This window comes from Oncorhynchus masou, chromosome 6 (genome assembly GCF_036934945.1).
Source record: "Oncorhynchus masou masou isolate Uvic2021 chromosome 6, UVic_Omas_1.1, whole genome shotgun sequence".
Taxonomy (NCBI): domain Eukaryota; kingdom Metazoa; phylum Chordata; class Actinopteri; order Salmoniformes; family Salmonidae; genus Oncorhynchus; species Oncorhynchus masou.
In genome coordinates this window covers 26,652,373-26,671,406 of record NC_088217.1, presented here as the reverse complement: position 1 = coordinate 26,671,406, position 19,034 = coordinate 26,652,373, and the positions used below count along the sequence as shown (strand labels likewise).

The 19,034-nt window shown below is 44.8% G+C and overlaps 1 pseudogene; it reads right to left on the bottom strand.

Annotated features, from left to right (window-relative positions):
* Positions 1–2,918: 2,918 nt before the first annotated feature.
* The window catches only part of LOC135541766 (citron Rho-interacting kinase-like), a 59,717-nt pseudogene continuing 43,601 nt past the window's right edge, over positions 2,919–19,034 (bottom strand).

Sequence of the window (19,034 nt, the reverse complement as noted above, 5' to 3'; positions counted from 1 at the left end):
GGTTCTGGGATTTTTGCTCACCGTTCTTGTGATCATTTTGATCCCACGGGGTGAGATCTTGCGTGGAGCCCCAGATCGAGGGAGATTATCAGTGGTCTTGTATGTCTTCCATTTCCTAATAATTGCTCCCACAGTTGATTTCTTCAAACCAAGCTGCTTTCCTATTGCAGATTCAGTCTTCCCAGCCTGGTGCAGGTCTACAATTTTGTTTCGGGTGTCCTTTGACAGCTCTTTGGTCTTGGCCATAGTGGAGTTTGGAGTGTGACTGTTTGAGGTTGTGGACAGGTGTATTTTATACTGATAACAAGTTCAAATAGGTGCCATTAATACAGGTAACGAGTGGAGGACACAGGAGCCTCTTAAAGAAGTTACAGGTCTGTGAGAGCCAGAAATCTTGCTTGTTTGTAGGTGACCCAATACTTATTTTCCACCATAATTTGCAAATAAATTCATTAAAAATCCTACAATGTGATTTTCTGGATTTTTTTTCTCTAATTTTGTCTGTCATAGTTGAAGTGTACCTATGATGAAAATTACAGGCCTCTCGTCTTTTTAAGTGGGAGAACTTGCACAATTGGTGGCTGACTAAATACTTTTTTTGCCCCACTGAATGTACTTTGGTTTTGGAGTTTTGTTTTACGTTATTAAACTACTCCATTATACAAAGTTTGATTCTCCTGCGCCTGACTTCCCTGCCACCTACACACACGTCATGACAGAAAGATTGTCCTGTTTGACATAATTGAGTGTGAGAGATCAAACAGTGGGACAGCACAGCACGGGGCAGGCGCTTACCATGGCTGGAGCTGGAGGAGAGAGGAGATGGGTGTGTGATGAGCAGAACAATGGGACACCCAAAGTGCCACTGAACAATGGAGAGGGATTTGTCTTGTCTTATGTAGCCTACATGTACTCCATTCTACTGGCCGATATAAATAAACCATGCCTTGTTTAGGAAGTGATAGGTAACACACACACTCCCTTGTGCCCCCTTCCCCAAGGTTCATTCTCAACTCTGATTGGAATAACAGTGGTTTAGAATAGCAGGACCCTTGCATGCTGAAGGTTAACGGAACCCAATACTTAATCTCCCTTTCCTACCCCTAGAAAGCATGGCCTACCCCCCTAGCTCTCCTACTTTACTTTAAAAGTGCTGCTGACTGCCCGAGTGTGAGTGATGATGCCTCAATCCCCATATTAGGAGGGTAGACAAAACTCAAGGAACTAAAAACCAGCTGTTGAGTCATCGTCGTTTTAACAGTGGCATAGCCCCCATTACCCAGCCAGCTACACACTTTTCACACTATTGTGCAGACCTGAACCGTACTAGATCTTCTTCACAATGTCCTTTCCAATATAGTTCCAGCAACAATGGTGGATGCGTAACCAGGCCAGCGCAGTACAGCTCAGCTCTGTGAAAAAGGTTTTTAGCAGCTACTGTGCTATCTTCCTCTAGGAGGGTACTACCGCTACCTCTATTCTCCTGGATGAGTTGGATGTGTGCCTATGCCCTGCCATTGCTGTTTGTGTTTGTCTAAGTCCAATAAAACAATAATTTAAAATATGAAAGGGAGTGTGGGCTTATGATAGCTTATTGAGCCATTATTTATTGCCCTGCTGCTGTCAGAGGAGTTTGTCTGGCAGGCTGGGTTAATGATGGAGCAAGCCCAGTCACTTCTCTTCCATGCTTCTGTACATATCACCCACTTACAGTGCACTCCATTTACTCAAGCTGTCACCTTTAACTGAGAGGAGACCAAATACCTCGACTTTGTTGTCCTTAAGCCATTTTTGCCACAACTTTGGAAGTATGCTTGGGGTCATTGTCCAATTGGAAGACCCATTTGTGACCATGCTTTAACTTCCTGACTGATGTCTTGAGATGTTGCTTCAATATATCCACATCATTTTCAATTCCTCATGATGCCATATATGATGCTGCCACCCCCGTGCTTCACGGTTGGGATGGTGTCCACTGGCTTGCAAGCCTCCCCCTTTTTCCTACAAACATAATGATGGTCATTATGGCCAAACAGTTCTATTTTTGTTTCATTAGACCAGAGGATATTTCTCCAAAAAGTACAATCTTTGTCCCCATGTGCAGTTGCAAACCGGCTTCTTCCTTGCTGAGTCGCCTTTCAGGTTATGTCAATATATAGGACTCATTTTACTGTGGATATAAATACTTTGTACCCGTTTCCTCCAGCATCTTCACAAGGTCATTTGCTGTTGTTCTGGGATTGATTTGCACTTTTCGCACCAAAGTACCTTCATCTCTAGGAGACAGAACGCGTCTCCTTCCTGAACGATATGACGGCTGTGTGGTCACATGGTGTTTATACATGCATACTATTGTTTGTACAGAAGAACGTGACACCTTCAGGAATTTGGAAATTGCTTCCAAGAATGAACCAGACTTGTGGATGTCTACAACTTTTCTTCCTGAGGTCTTGGCTGATTTTCCCATGATGTCAAGCAAATAGGCACTGAGTTTGAAGGTAGACCGTCAAATACATCCACAGGTACGCCTTCAATTGACTCAAATTATGTCAATTAGCCTGTCAGAAGCTTCTAAAGCCATGACATCATTTTCTGGAATTTTTCAAGCTGTTTAAAGGCACAGTCAACTTAGTGTATGTAAACTTCTGACCCACTGGAATTGTGATATAGTGAATTATAAGTGAAATAATCTGTCTGTAAACAATTGTTGGAAAAATTAATTGTGTCATGCACAAAGTAGATGTCCTAACCAACTTGCCAAAACTAGTTTCTTAACAAGAAAGTGGTGAAGTGGTTGAAAAACAAGTTTTATTGACTCAGACCTAAGTGTATGTAAACTTCCAACTTCAAATGTAAGTTGATCGGAACTCCGATCTCCTCTTCTAAAAAACGGTAAAAGAAACATCAAAACAACAGGATACGACAGTAAATAAAGACATTGGTTATGTTTAATATTGTGTGACAAAATCTACAGGGAAAGCTAGTAAATCATTTGTAAGACATCAACATCATCATATCGAGAACAGGGCGACATGTTTCTCGTCTAAACAAAATCCGCAAAATGTCCGCAAAATCACCGATCTCACATTGGTATTCTGCCGCTCGCAAAGTTTCCAAAAAGTGGAAAAGTAGAGGGATGGACTTAGGTAGCAGATGTTAAATTGATAGGCACATATGAAATGAAGTCAATTTACAACCTTGTACACTCCCGCCCAGATGCTGAGTAAAATATGCATATAGAGGATGTGAGTAAAATGTTTATTTCACATGTAGGCTAACCTGTTCTACAAGAATTTGTTACGTGACCTTTCACTGCTACACTGAATTTTGGTCGTCATGGTTGAATATAAATCATTTGTTTGTGTGTGTGATATATTAAAGTATAAAGACTAGGCTTATGTGACTGAAAATACCACATGTTCTTGCTGCGTGAGGTGTTCAGCAGTAGGACAATGTCACCCATTAAATGTAAATTTAACGCAAACATGTATAAATATATATATTTTCTATCGCTCACATGCTCCAGTGTCAAATCGCCATCATTGTTCACTGAAATGAATATGATGCTGAAGAGCATAGGATATTTATTTTTCATTTTCACTTAAGTACATCAATGCCTTTGGCAAATCACTAGAACAAAAAATATACAAGAGGGTAAGGGAGATTGCGGTAAAAAAAAAAAAATGAATATTGAAGTAGTATGTTGTAAGCTTAATGATCTCTCAAGCCGCATGTTTGCTTTTGCGTGTCGAAGTGCATTACACAAGATGGGTCCAAGGCAAAACGCTCACTTGATAAAGGACGTTTTAAAACAATAATATTAATTTGACATTTAAGAAGACACATACATGTAACAATCACTTTTCGCTTTAACAAAAATAGATGTGGCTTTTCCAGCCTTGAGGTTCCCTTTCAGTATCTATAAAAAACATGGCTCTGTCTGAAATGGTACCCTACTCCCTATATAGAGTACTACTTTTGACCAGATCCCTGTTGGTCCTGGTCAAAGTAGTGCAGTGTATAGGGAGTAGGGTGCCATTTTGGAAGAATCCTAAGTCTGCCTATTTACAGTGTCAATTAGCGTTATGGTTATTTATAAAGGTCCTGTTGCGAGAGTCAGTTGGTGCTGGGGATTGTGGGTAGTGTGGTTTTAGTGTGTTTTAGTGTAGTCATCTAGCTCAGGGATGGACTAATCCTAGAAGGCTGCAGTGTGTGTGTCGACTTTATTCCAGATAAGCTCTAACAAAACACCTAATTCCACTGATCTAAATCGAAGACATTGATTAGTTGATTATTTGAATGAGGCGTATTAGTGCTGAGCTGTAACAAAAGCCTGCACACAGTGTGTCCCTCTAGGACTGGAGATGCCCACCACTGATCTAGCTGATATGCACAGGGGAGAGAGAAAAATCCAGGAGAACGTTTAGTTGTGTTTCTAAACTCTGAGATTTATCTGTACATTTCCAGGATTTAATTGAGCAGATATTCCAAGCGTTTATCTCAGTGTTTGTGACAAATGTTGTTTAAGGTGTTTTGGTCCTTGCAGACGTCAAATGTTGGATCTAAAAAAACGATTTGTTACTGTATATCAACATTGCATCAACCATTATTTATTCTAGTAAAATCCCATAGTTCTGACATTCAACATTGACAGTGAGTCTTCAACGCTTTAGCTGCTTTTCCTATTGGACTCTCTGGGTGATGTAATACTCTGACCAACCTCCTATTCCCTAACCCGGGTAAGGGGGATGTCACTCTTCTCTCTCTTCAAACAGATGATTGATCCCACACCTGTACAGACAGATCAGAGACAGATCTGGTCAGGTGTTAGGGCACTAACACAGAAGTTAGGCATTAGGAATTTAGGAATTTACATTATGGCTTGATCAAAGAAGATTCATCATGGAAATAGGAAAGTCTTATAGAAAAATACATTTTCAAGTAATTCAGCATATCCAAAGAATCTATCAAAATTATGCCATATTGAAAAAGACAGAGCTCTGGTCCAAAGTAGTGCACTAAATAGGGAAAAGGGTTCACAAGTCACCCAATACCACTCATGTTATGTCCTGTAAATCAGGCAAGGGAAATCATTGAATAGGGTATTGGGGCTATTTGGGAAGCAAACATAGTCTACTCTCTAACCTTGTTGACTGTAGTGAGGGGCGTGCGTCCGGAGCTGGTGTGGAGTCTCTGGCGAACTCCATGCTGCTGCTCCTCGAACCCCCGTCCCGGCGACCTCTCCCTCCTCACATCCCGGTCCATCAACCTCCCTGGGGAGCGACCGAGGCGTAAATCCCCCCCCAAGGATCTCCCTGGAGACCTGGCCAGACGCGGGTCCATCATCATCCTGCCACTGGGCGACTTTTCCCTCTCCACCGAGTGTGGCCGGTGGCCGGGTGACTTGTCGCGGCGGAACTCGGTGCGGGCTTCGCGGTAGCGGTGTGGCGTGCCCGGGTCACCGCGCAACGCAGGGCTGGCCGCCAAGCGCTTGGTGATATGCTCGTTGTAGGAGGGCGGCCCACGCTTGTTGGGGCTGTGGATGAAAAGGAGGTATTGGAGAGACCCATTGTGGAGATGGAAAGGGCAGGGCAGGGCGCCACAGGACAAAGATCACAGGGTAAACAGCATTGCATAGTGTACTGCTGCCCTGATGTGAGGGGGAGTATCTGGATGAAGTTACTGAACAGAACCATGAAACAGCAACTAATGCATTCAGCTTAAATAAGTGATCTTGGTACAAAGTGGTGCATTAAATATATGTATATATTTATATTAAGCTGATGTCAATCCTAACTATGGCTAGTGGAATACTCTCAATAGTTATGTAAAATAAAATCAAGACAGAGGCAAGCAATGGCTTTGGATGTCGATAAAGCAATTCTCATTGAAATCACTGAAGATTATGCAAACAGCTAATGGGTTAGCCACTGTCACAGTAGGAGACAAAACATGAGCAAGTGTACAGGACAAAAATGAGATATGGTTGATTCTGTCACTGCACATCTTTATCCATCGATGGATTGGAGAGCCAAAGACATTTTGTCATATCGTCACCATGTTCGCTCCAGAAGTAAAATGTCCCATTTTATATTACACGGAGGATTATGGAATCAATGATATGACAACTCCAGCTGGTCATTTTCCTAGCACTTTAACAAACATACATTTTTCTGTCCTAAATTGCACAGAAAGAGTACGATGTATGGATAATGGCTGAATGACGGTTGCCAAATTACATTTTGGATGTCCTTCTGTCTTTTACTATAAATACATTAGAGTACAAACATTTTTTTGGTGAAGATGAGAAAAATTGCAATGAACCCTATGCCATTCTTCAACCCTCTCTTCTGTTCTTTAAACATCATGAAACCCACAAGGTCAAACTGTATGGGAGGGTGGTTAAAAAAAGCTAACTCTAAGCGAACTGTCACTACAATATTACATTAATGCAGCTGTTTGATTGGTAGATACAGGGAGTCTCAGAAATTACAAGTAGTAACCATCCTTTATTTACCATGATGTATTTTACTTATTAAATAGACAATGTCTAAGTAATGCCATGTTTAAGTAAAAGGCACACTTCCTCCTGCAAAGAATAAACACCAGCATTAATCCAGGTCTCAGATATGCATGGTGTATCAGATGGAAGAATACCATTACCAGAAAGCTCACAAGTTGTGTGCCAACCTATGTCACCCGTATGCAGACAGGTGCCACCTAGTATGCCAGACTATGTCACCCGTATGCAGACAGGTGCCACCTAGTATGCCAGACTATGTCACCCGTATGCAGACAGGTGCCACCTAGTATGCCAGACTATGTCACCCGTATGCAGACAGGTGCCACCTAGTATGCCAGACTATGCCACGTGTCTGGCAACTTATGCTATGGAGCAATTTCAGCGGCAACAAAAATTGTATTAGGATATTGAACTTAATATTTTTGCATTTGTAATGCACTAATAAAATAATTGAATTCAGAAACTGAATTTTCATTTCATGATTTGAAACCAAATTAAATTAATATTGCATGCAGTTTTCAAATTCAGTTCTTTAAATTCAGATTCAAAATCAGACAACATCCTGGCACTTTTCCAGCCAAGAAAGGTAGAGGAGAACAGCTAGAATCAAACACTCTGTGGTCAACAGAAGCTTCTGCCGGTTTCTGAAGCCAACGTGACATGTTGGACTTATTTTCTTCCTATGAATGTGGCTTTAGTGTTTGAACCGTTTTGGCTATACACTATTATAACCCCATTCCTGAAAGCTAAGACTCTCTGGAACATGGACGTGTTCTGTTCCCCTCAATTCTGTTTTAACTCATGAAACACAATTTCAATTTATGAATACAATTTGTGCATTACAAATAAGAAAGCCTCACATTCAAATTTAATATCCTAATACAAATTCAAAATAAAGGAATTAAAATTCTATTGGCACTGAAATCACTCCATACTATGCCAACTGAATGCCAACCAGTGCCACCAGTGAGAGGCTCCAGTCCACACCACCATCGTGCACACAGTGATTACTGGTGGAAATGAATCAATAGCTAAATGAAACCTAGAGAGAGGAGAAATCATAATGAAGTCATACTGTAACCACGACCGGCCCAATTATGCCTCAACTAACCAGTTGAACCACTAACTAGCCCAGCCAACAGAAGGTTTAGCCCAGCCAACAGAAGATTTAGCCCAGCCAACAGAAGGTTTAGCCCAGCCAACAGAAGGTTTAGCCCAGCCAACAGAAGGTTTAGCCCAGCCAACAGAAGGTTTAGCCCAGCCAACAGAAGGTTTAGTGACGAAGAATCCCATTGTTCCTCCAATTCCCAAGTGTACCACCACCAAACAAGCAATGATGGACTGTATCTCTAAGCATGCAAACACAATTGGCGAAAGCAGACAGGCGGTATGAGGAGGCAGCACGGCTGGAAGCCCGAGAGGCAGCCCCAAAAATGTCTTGGGAGGGGACCACATGGGGAGTGTGGCGAAGTCAGGTAGGAGACCTGCGCCAACTTCTCGTGCTTACCGGAGAGTGAGAGGGACCCGGGCAGGCACCTTGTTACACTGTGGAGCGCACGGTGTCCCCGGTGTGTGTGCATAGCCCGGTGCGGTACATTCCATGGTGTCCCTGGTTTGCCAGCACAGCCCAGTGCGGGCGGGTTACGAGGAGCATTCCAGGCTCGGTGCTCAAGAGCTACAGTGCGCACTGGCCTGGCTCCACGCACCAGCCCTCCGGTGGCCCCCTGCACCAGGCTGTCTCTCCGTCTTCTTCTTACAGGTGCTCCCGTCTGTCCTGAGCCGCCAGAGTCTCCCGTCTGTCCTGAGCCGCCAGAGTCTCCCATCTGTTCTTTTTTTAATATATATATTTTTACCTTTATTGAACTAGGCAAGTCATTTAAGAACAAATTCTTATTTTCAATGATGTCCTAGGAACAGTGGGTTAACTGCCTGTTCATGGGCAGAATGACAGATTTGTACCTTGTCTGCTCAGGGATTTGAACTTGCAACCTTCCGGTTACTAGTCCAACGCTCTAACCACTAGGCTACCCTGCCGTCCTGAGCCGCCAGAGTCTGCCGTCTGTCCTGAGCCGCCAGAGTCTCCCATCTGTGCTGAGCCGCCAGAGTCTCCCAGTCTGTCCTGAGCCGCCAGAGTCTCCCAGTCTGTCCTGAGCCGCCAGAGTCTCCCAGTCTGTCCTGAGCCGCCAGTCTGTCCTGAGCCGCCAGAGCCGCCAGCCAGCAAGGAGCCGTCAGAGCCGCCAGCCAGCCAGGAGCCGCCAGCCAGCCAGGAGCCGCCAGGGCCGTCAGTCAGCCGGGCGATCCCAGAATCGCCCTTCACTCCGGCGCTGCCGGAGTCTCGCCTGTCCGGCGCTGCAGGTGTCTCCCGCCTGTCCGGCGCTGACGGAATCTCCCGCCTGTCCGGCGCTGACGGAATCTCCCGTCCATTCGGGACCCGTGGCAAGGGTCCCCAGTCTGAGGTCGGTGGCGGGAGCGGTTGAGGAGGAGGACAAAACTATGGTGAAGTGAGCTCCACGTCCCGCGCCTGAGCCGCCACCGCGGACAGACGCCCACCCAGACCCTCCCCTATAGGTTCAGGTTTTGTGGCCGGAGTCCGCACCTTTGGGGGGGGGGGGGTACTGTCACGTGACCATAGTTCTGTTATTTTATTCTTTGTTTTAGTATGGTCAGGGCGTGAGTTGGGGTGGGCAGTCTGTTTGTTTTTCTATGTTGGTTTTTGTGTTCGGCCTAGCATGGTTCTCAAACAGAGGCAGGTGTCGTTAGTTGTCTCTGATTGAGAATCATAATTATGTAGCCTGGGTTTCACTTTTGGTTTGTGGGTGTTTGTTTCCGTGTGATTGTTTGGGCCACACGGTACTGTTTCGGTTTTGTAAATTCACGTCATCGTTTATTGTTTTGATTCAGTGTTCAGTGCTTTCTTTAATTAAAATCACCATGAACACTTACCACGCTGCACTTTGGTCCTCCACTCTTTCTCCCGAAGTCATCCGTTACAAATACAAAATATCAATCATGTATTGTCAGGTACAGATACTGTACCTCCTCAAGCAACTGCTTTCTATCCCTCTTGATCACTCAGTCTTCTCTCTTGTGTCTGCCCGACACTAACCTTATGTAGCAGGTGTACAAGAAACATACCCGGCGCGCAATTGATTTAGTAATTACCATGTTTTCTGAGCTAAACTATGTAGAATTTTGTCCTGTTGGAAACTACAACTCCTTAGTACATCGCATAGTTCGGGCTTGATCTGATTTTTCTCTAGAAATTAAGCAATGTGCGCATTGAGCTCACAGGAAAAAAACGAAGGAGATGGAATTCAAATAATTCAACAAAGGTCTGTCAATTGGTTGTTTAAAAAACAAAACATTTGTACCAACATTTCAGTTCATCGCTCAGCATTGGGGAGGAATGAGTGAGTGAAAGAGAGAAATAAATAAGAAAAGGTAAGAGCCATGTACCTGCGTCCAGAGCCATTCCTCTGCAGTTCCCCCTCCTGTCCCAGGTTCCCCTTACAGCAGATGACCCGGAGCTTGTTCTGGTAGGATGAAGCCAGGTAAATGGCCCCGGAGGAGATGGCTGGGCCCAGGTAGCGCGGGTTGGGGATGTCTAGGTGAGCGTACGAGTGGGCCCTGAACAAGACACAATACCCCCATTGAAAATCTTACAATGTTATGCTAACTCATTCAGGGTTTCAGTAAACTAAAGGATCAGGGAGGTGGTATTACCCTAGAGCAGAGTGGCCCTGGACCTCAATCACATCCAACGAGTTGAAATAGGTCACAAACAGGTAGGGTTCTCTGTAGGCTGAAATGGAGAGGAGCACTGTGTTATAAGCATGTATGAGCCTTTATAATGTCTTATGACACTTTTCTAAATGGCAATGCTTCCGAGATGATCCTTATAGTGGTAAAACATTATTTGACTTACCAAATGAGAGAGGCAAACAGCTCCATTGGATGTCCTCACTTCGACTCCTGCGGCCCTGCTCGTCCACAAACACCCCAAACTCTGGACATTGAATCACCACAAGCAGAAATTAGCAATCATTCTTGCAGGTAAACTGTGTGGAAATTGGTAGTAGCACTTTCACTAATCATAATGACAGCAGAAACTCTCCCTCTCTCACAACCAGCCGCGCACACACACAAACACGCACACACACACGGCCTATACAATGTGTATGAATGTGAAAGAAACATCTGTCTGACCGTGGAAGCAGAGCAGGTACTCGTCTTTCTGCGGTGCCTGGGTGACCTGGATGATGGAGATGGGGAAACTGTGGGAGGAGGCTGCAAAGATGGCCGAGGCCAACGTCACATCATTCTTATCCAGGAACTCTGCAAGAGAGAGGTCCCCACACCAATCAATCAACCAACGATACAAACATTTATTTTTGGACAAGTCCAGGTAGTCCTTTCCTGTTTCAGTCCATTTAACCCGAGATAAGTGTCTACCATTAACTTGCATCCTGTGTGAGGAGTCATTGACTAACCTTCCAGCATGTACTGCTTCATCTCGATCTCGTAGAACTTGTTGGTGCCGATGATGATGCTGTAGCCTGTGAAGTGGATACAGCTGCAAGGCTCTGACGTCTCAATCTCCTTCTTGATACAGAACTTATTGAGGTTGTCGTTGTAGCGCAGTATGGTGATCTTGTTGGGCATGGCTGCACATATACACGTGCCATTCTCAATCTGCACAAGGGACAAAAGCAAAACAGTCAGACAACAATCACTCCAGAGATCAATCAGTTGTGTCTACAGTGTCAAGGAATTTAACAGACATCTTGATGCATTATCGAAAGGTGTGAATAATTTGCTATGCGCTATGACTATGACTATGACTCATTATTTTAACAGAAAACAATGTTGCGTTCTATTTCGATAAGGTGAAAACAATCCATGAAGAGAAACGTAAATTGGTGGCTCACACCTTGCCAGAGGAGAAGAGGTGGCATCCCTTGACCGTCTCAAAGATGTATGGGCTGAGATCTGGCTGGGCTGGGAGGTGGGACTGAGACAGTGACTGCTTCACCTTCTTGATCTCCACCAGACACAGAGCCCGCTCCTCTCCTGGACCAGACATGGTATAGACATAATCAATCATTTATTTATAAAGCCCTTTTTGCATCAGCAGTTGTCATAAAGTACTTTTACAGTAATCACAAACACCTACAGTAAAAACTGCATACTCCCTCCCACACACAATAACAGATGGGATAATAAACAGATATTACACTGTATTAACATTCTCTATAATCGTGGTATTAATATACTGTAACTGTTTCGGCAACCACAGTTTGTCCCAAACACTGACCAGTAATTATGAGCAGCTTGTCGTGCTCCTTGAGGATCCGGATCTGGAAAACGGAGGCCAGGCCGGGGATGTGAGTCAGACTGTTCTTAATGACGTTCAGGGCATACAGGCCCTCCTCAGAGCCCACCAACACTATCTATGGAGAGGGAGAGAGAAGGCCACACAGTTTGAATGGGGAAATAGCAACATAACCCATCGCATACATATTTTCCTCTTGAGAATTGAGCAAATAAAGCCATGGTTCTTTCTTTCTTTCTTGTGAGTGATCTATTTAGATCACCAAGTATTATTCCATCCATGATAAAATGTATACCTCAAGGCCGTAGCATGGTTTAGTTGCAGGTCCTACCTGGTCGGTGAGGGGCAGGGTGCAGTTAATATCCAGCCGGTCGTCTCCCTCCAGCTTCAGCAGAGAATTCCCTAGAAGTTTCTGTCATCATATAGGAGAGGGAAAGCAACAGGTTAGCAGGTTATATGCACAATGGCTGTGACAAGAGGCAAGAGTGTGCCAGGACAGAGCAGGTGACAACACAGACATGACTGTTAGCTGCTGGATATGGACACTTGGCGGGAAAAGAAAAAAATACATCTAAATTAACAACAGACACTTGAAACAACTATAAAGACATAGCAATGGATGGTGAATCTATCAATCCCTAAACAATAGACGAAGCCAATTGATCAATCGTTGGGCTGCATTGGTGGGGCGTAGAGTACATGACCATTAACATGGAAGTGCATGCATGAAGCCAGGGGACAAAGCTGCACAACAGTGCCATCTCACATACAGGCGCTGCATGAGTGCTGCATGTGTGGGCATGTGGCTGCCTTTCAGGGCGTGAGAGTGTGTGTTTGCATTTACTGTATGCGTGATAGTGACGTATAGTTTGTGCTTGGATATGTCTGTACATGTATACAGTAAGTGTGTGTCTGCATGCTCTGTTGGCCCTATACAGTAAGTGTGTGTCTGCATGCTCTGTTGGCCCAAGCATAAGGCAGGCTCATGCAGATCTTTACCTGGACCAATGGGGAGAGGTTCTTCTGTTTTTTAGGAACAGCTGTCTACAGTGTGGTCAACAACACCTCAGTATATTTACACATACAGTGTAAAATATGCGTAAAATATGTATTCATACGTAAAAAATCATTGACAACAAACAGATAGTAGAGGGACAACGTGCAGACAAAAAGAGAGGGAAAGGGGTGGGAAGAGGAGAGAAAGAGACTATTGAGTGTGAATACACCTGACCCTACTCTCCAGCAAACACCAAGAAAGTCTTGCTCTTTCATGTTTGAGTGTGGTTCATTTATAAACTCTACTGCCCTAGCAGGAGAACTCAGATGGAGACATTAAAAGTTACAACAATACTTAAAATATCAACTGACTAGAGATTGAAGATGGCTCTTGAGATATGTACAGACACACACTCACCGCGTCAGCCTCAACCTTGTCCTTGGAGCCCCTGCTGCCAGCTACAACTGACTCCAGGACAGCCACCCAGCGCTGCTTGTCTGGGAAGCTGGGAGCCATGAAGTATAGGGACTGGCCAGGCCAACAGGTGGTGTGGGGGTGAGACTCCAGCTTTAGGATGTATGGGATGTCTGCACAGAGAGTATCAACACAACAAGATGACAGATTGAAGAAACATGACTTGATCACACACCCACACCTGATTAAGCTACTTAAATGAGTAATATCTGGAGGAGTCATCTATAACTTTTGTTAGGTTTAATGTCGGGACCATTAACTTTGTTTGTTCTAGATGGCGGAATTTTGCAAAAAACTGAAGTTGAGACAGGTGGACCCGTACCAACACAACCTGTACCAACACTTTGAGAATTTCTTCTAAAGCCCTTTTTAAACTAAACTTATTTTTCCTTCCCTACTCCTCCTTAGACAGGCGCACTGTAACTGTACCTGACTTAGCCGTGTTGATGAGCTCCGAGGCTCCCACAGCTCCATGGATAGTCACCTCTCCGTCAGGGAGACACAGTTCAAACTCCTCCTCTGGCTTCAGAGAGTCTGGTAACACACCAGGGTCATATTCTTTAGAGAAAACCGCAGCAAAACCTTTTGCAATGCTAAACAAATAATTATCATTTCCTATTGGACAAGTCCCAGCAGACCATGGTCATGAAAACACTGCCAAAACAGTCTGTTGAATGAACACAAAAGGAGAGTCAAGTCAAGGAGCAGTACCTTCTCTGGGTTCAGAGTCATAGATGGACACCTTGGTCCCATCCAGCACCACATACTTCCTCTCCCAGCCTTGCTGGCCCCGCCTGGAGTTCCTGCAGACACACACACACACTAATATTCACAGGTGTTACATTTTCCCTGTGAAGCGCCATACCCAGAGCTCATGCCCAAGGAGGAAGAGGAGGAGTAGGGAAGGAAAAACACATTTAGTTTAAAAAGGACTTTATAAGAAATTCTCAAAGTGCTCTACATAAAGCAAGGTAAGGCAGGTAAACAGAAGAATGTCCATAATAAAGTGGTTACTATTGTGACGTGGTGAGGTTGGACCCAGGTGCAGAGGAGACCAGACAAGGAATCAGTGGTTAAGGATAAACAGTACACTTTAAAAAAAACACTAAGTCTCGCAAACTCACTCAGGAAATGAACGCACACGGTAAACAAGATGTACCCATTGCAACCATTGCAGTAATATTGCACAGAAGAAGTATTTTGTTGACACAGCTTCCAAAATGGAGTATTACGTCAAGCATTCCATTAACTGTAAAACCACTCATGTCATCTATAGATTGCAAGTGTTACATTGGACAGACAAAGAGACTCCTTCAAGACAGCTTAGCGGAACACAATATGCCATACGGGTAGGCAATGAAGACTACCCCATGGCAAGGCACTACAAGTCCCTACACCATGGCAACCCTGCCTCCCTACAAGCTATGGGTTTTGATCATGTCCCAGCCTCTATTAGAAAAGGGGACCGTCTTAAACAGTTAAACCAAAGGGAACGTTTTTGGATTTACAAACTACAGGTCACTAAATACCCTGGTTTAAATGAAGATATGGATTTACAAACTACAGGCCACTAAATACCCTGGTTTAAATGAAGATATGGATTTACAAACTACAGGTCACTAAATACCCTGGTTTAAATGAAGATATGGATTTACAAACTACAGGTCACTAAATACCCTGGTTTAAATGAAGATATGGATTTACAAACTACAGGTCACTAAATACCCTGGTTTAAATGAAGATATGGATTTACAAACTACAGGCCACTAAATACCCTGGTTTAAATGAAGATATGGATTTACAAACTACAGGCCACTAAATACCCTGGTTTAAATGAAGATATGGATTTACATACTACAGGCCACTAAATACCCTGGTTTAAATGAAGATATGGATTTACATACTACAGGTCACTAAATACCCTGGTTTAAATGAAGATATGGATTTCTCACCCTTCCTGTAGGGTCGTGATGGGTCCATTTGCTGTCATCCAGTGGACATTTTGCTTAATTTGCCCTCTATGGTTAGACTGTTGTTGTTCATGTTTTGTTGTTCTAGTGTACTATGCAATATATTGCTTTCTTATTCTTGACACCTCTCCCAGTCATAGTTAAGGTTAGAACTACCTTTTAGTCTTCTGATACTTCTAGCTTGGAGTTATATTTTTATGATAACATAGCTACACTATTTCACCTTTTAATGTGTATAGTATTGCTTACTAGGTGTGTCCAATCAATTTTGTAATCACTCCCTCTTCCAATTAGGGCTAATTGGAAAAGCTGTTGTACTCCCTGACAAAGGCCATGCTGCCGAAACGCGTGGTTAAAAAAAAAGTTGTTTCTATTGAACATGCCATACTAATAAAAGCATTTAAATTAATTATATGAAGAGTGCCTTGGTCCTCCTTTCATTTTGGTTAATAATAAACTTTTCCAAACAATTCAAACAACATTTATAATCAAACCATAGGTATCCTAATAAGTAAATAAACAATTAAATTTAAGACGGAGAATCGTTATTGTCTTTACCGGAGAAAAATACCAAAGAACGCGCTCTCTTCCACACGCTTGGAAACACTACAGCTAAAATGGGAGCCACCTAGAAAAACTACAATTTCTGGCAAATTCTTCCAAAAACCAGCATGAAACTCTTTCTAAAGACTGTTGACTTCTAGTGGAAGCACTAGGAACTGCAATCTGGGAGAATTTCGCCTTATAATAAAAGTGACAGCCATTGAAAACAGTGGTAGGCTGAATTGTTTGTTGTTGTTTTGTTTTTTTTGGGGGGGGGGGGGTTGTCCCCGGGGTTTCGCCTGCCGTATCCGTTCTGTTATACCTCAGACATCATTTTAACAGTTTTAGAAACTTTAGAGTGTTTCCTATCCAAATCTACCAATTATATGCATATCCTAGCTTCTGGGCCTGAGTAACAGGCAGTTGACTTTGGGCACGCTTTACATCCGGATGTGAAAATACTGCCCCCTACCAAAGGGAGGTTAAGGATAAACATAATACTTTACTGAGAAACAGTATCTGCAGGATCACAGTACACTTGAAAAAACAACAAACACTAAGTCTCGAAAACTCACTCAGGAAACGAACGCACACGGTAAACAATTCTAGCTTTTGCAAAGAGAAACAGAAAATACATCTCTTTTGAAAGGGGAAATCATAATGAATAATATAACACACCTGACTGTCATAATTAGCTCTAGGATGTTCTCTGCTGCCCTCTGGTGACAGGTGGAACTATGACAAATATAAGTACACAGACCTGGGTTGTTTCATCCAGCCCTCCAGGCGTACATGGCCAGCAGCCTCTTTGAGCTGCAGGGGAGGGGAGTTGGCCTTCTCCCGACACAACACCTCTGAGAAGTGGGTAGCATACTCCGCCGGCAGGCCGCACGTGGCAGGGAGGCAGGGCGAGCACTTGGGGTGGCACAGGGTGTGGCACTCTACAGTAGACCAGGAAGAGAGAGAAGGAAAGGCATTCATTCTGTAGGATTGATTTTAAGAGTTATGGTGGCTGAAAACAAGTACTCTGAGAAGTTGTGTTGTCAATCCATTTTATCTTCATACCTGTATACGAGTGTCAGGTATAATTAAAACATTTTTTAATAAAAAATAAGGACCACAAGCTAGAAAAGTTTGATTTCAAGAAAAAGTTGAAATACAGTATGGGCTCCAGACTAACATTTCCCCCTGGTGGCACTGGTTGGTGGCACCAGCCCATTATTTGGTCCCAACACTTTTTTTGCGCAGCGTCACACAATATGATTTAAAAAAATATCATTTCACTGTGCTTTATTACATTTTTTTATAGACTACTGAGATTGTATTCAAGAAATAGGTTGTTTCATCATCTTTTCATGTTGTGATTCTAAATACTTAAATTTGCTTCCTAATCCAGTGATTGTCATCTTGGGTTGACAATTAGGCTTTTGTTATAATTTAGTGTTGCCTTTTTGATTTTGTTCAATAGAGATGAATTTGCCTGCACGAATGTCACACCCTGACCATAGTTTGCTTTGTATGTTTCTGTCACGTTCTGACCATCGTTCGTGTGTGTTTTCCTTGTTTTAGTGTTGGTCAGGACGTGAGCTAGGTGGGCATTCTATGTTGTGTGTCTGGTTTGTCCATTTCTATGTTAGGCCTGATATGGTTCTCAATCAGAGGCAGGTGTTAGTCATTGTCTCTGATTGGGAACCATATTTAGGTAGCCTGTTTTGTGTTGGGTTTTGTGGGTGATTGTTCCTGTCTTTGTGTTTGTGGCACCAGATAGGACTGTTTTGGTTTTTGCACGTTTCTTGTTTTGTAGATTGTCGTACTTTCATCTTTATTAAAGATGCGCAAAACTAACCACGCTGCATTTTGGTCCGCCTCTCTTTCCCCACAAGAAAACCATTACAGAATCACCCACCAACCAAGGACCAATCGGCGTGGTAAACAGAGGCAGCAGGAGAAGCGACAGGTGCAGCAGGAGCAACAGCAGAAGCAGCAGCAGCAGCAGCAGGAGCAACAGCAGCAGCAGTGGGAGAGGCTGCACTATCTGGAGGAATGGACTTGGGAGGTGATCCTTTACGGGAAAGGACCCTGGGCAGAGCCAGGGGAATATTGCCGAGCTGGAGGCAGCGAAAGCAGAGAGGCGGCATTATGAGGAGCTAGCACGGCAGATCGGCTGGAAGCCCGAGAGGCACCCCAAAAAATGTATTGGGGGGGGAGGCACAGGGAGAGTGTGGCAGAGGCAGGAGCCAGACCTGAGCCAACTCCCCCTGTTAACCGTAAGGAGCCATGGATGTTATCGGAGCTATCGGCGAAGCTGAGTCTGAGAGGGTCGAGGAGTTATTGGACAGAATGGAGGAGAGTGAACGGATGGGAGATGAGGAGACACTCGAGGAGGTGTTAATAGAATTGGGGGAGTGTGACGAGAGAGGAGTTGCTTTGGCGTAGTATGCAAGGCATTCGCCCTCAGGTGTGTGTCACCAGCCCGGTACCACCAGTGCCGGCACCCCGCACCAGGCTGTCTCTCCGTTCCATCAACACAGGTGCTCCCGCCTGTCCGGCACTACCAGAGTTTCCGCCCCTCAGTCCAGAGGCGCCAGAGCCCCTCAGTCCAGAGGCGCCAGAGCCCCTCAGTCCAGAGGCGCCAGAGCCCCTCAGTCCAGCACTGCCTGAGCCACCAGTCTGCCCAGCGCCGCCAGTCTGCCCAGCGCCGCCAGTCTGCCCAGCGCCGCCAGTCTGCCCAGCGCCGCCAGTCTGCCCAGCGCCGCCAGTCTGCCCAGCGCCGCCAGCACCGCCAGTCTGCCCGGCGCCGCCAGTCTGCCCGGCGCCGCCAGTCTGCCCGGCGCCGCCAGTCTGCCCGGCGCCGCCAGTCAGCCAGGATCCGCCAGTCAGCCAGGATCCGCCAGTCAGCCAGGATCTGCCGGAACCGCCAGTCAGCCAGGATCTGCCGGAACCGCCAGTCAGCCAGGATCTGCCGGAACCGCCAGCCAGCCAGGATCTGCCAGAACCACCAGCCAGCCAGAATCTGCTCGATTCATCAACCTGCCTGAGCTGCCCCTCAGTCCGGAGCTGCCCCTCAGTCCGGAGCTGCCCCTCAGTCCGGTGTGGCCCGTTGTTAGGGTTCCTAGGCCAAGGTTAGCGGCGAGGGTCGCCACTCAAGGGACGCAAAGGAGGGGGACTAAGACAATTATGGAGTGGGGTCCACGT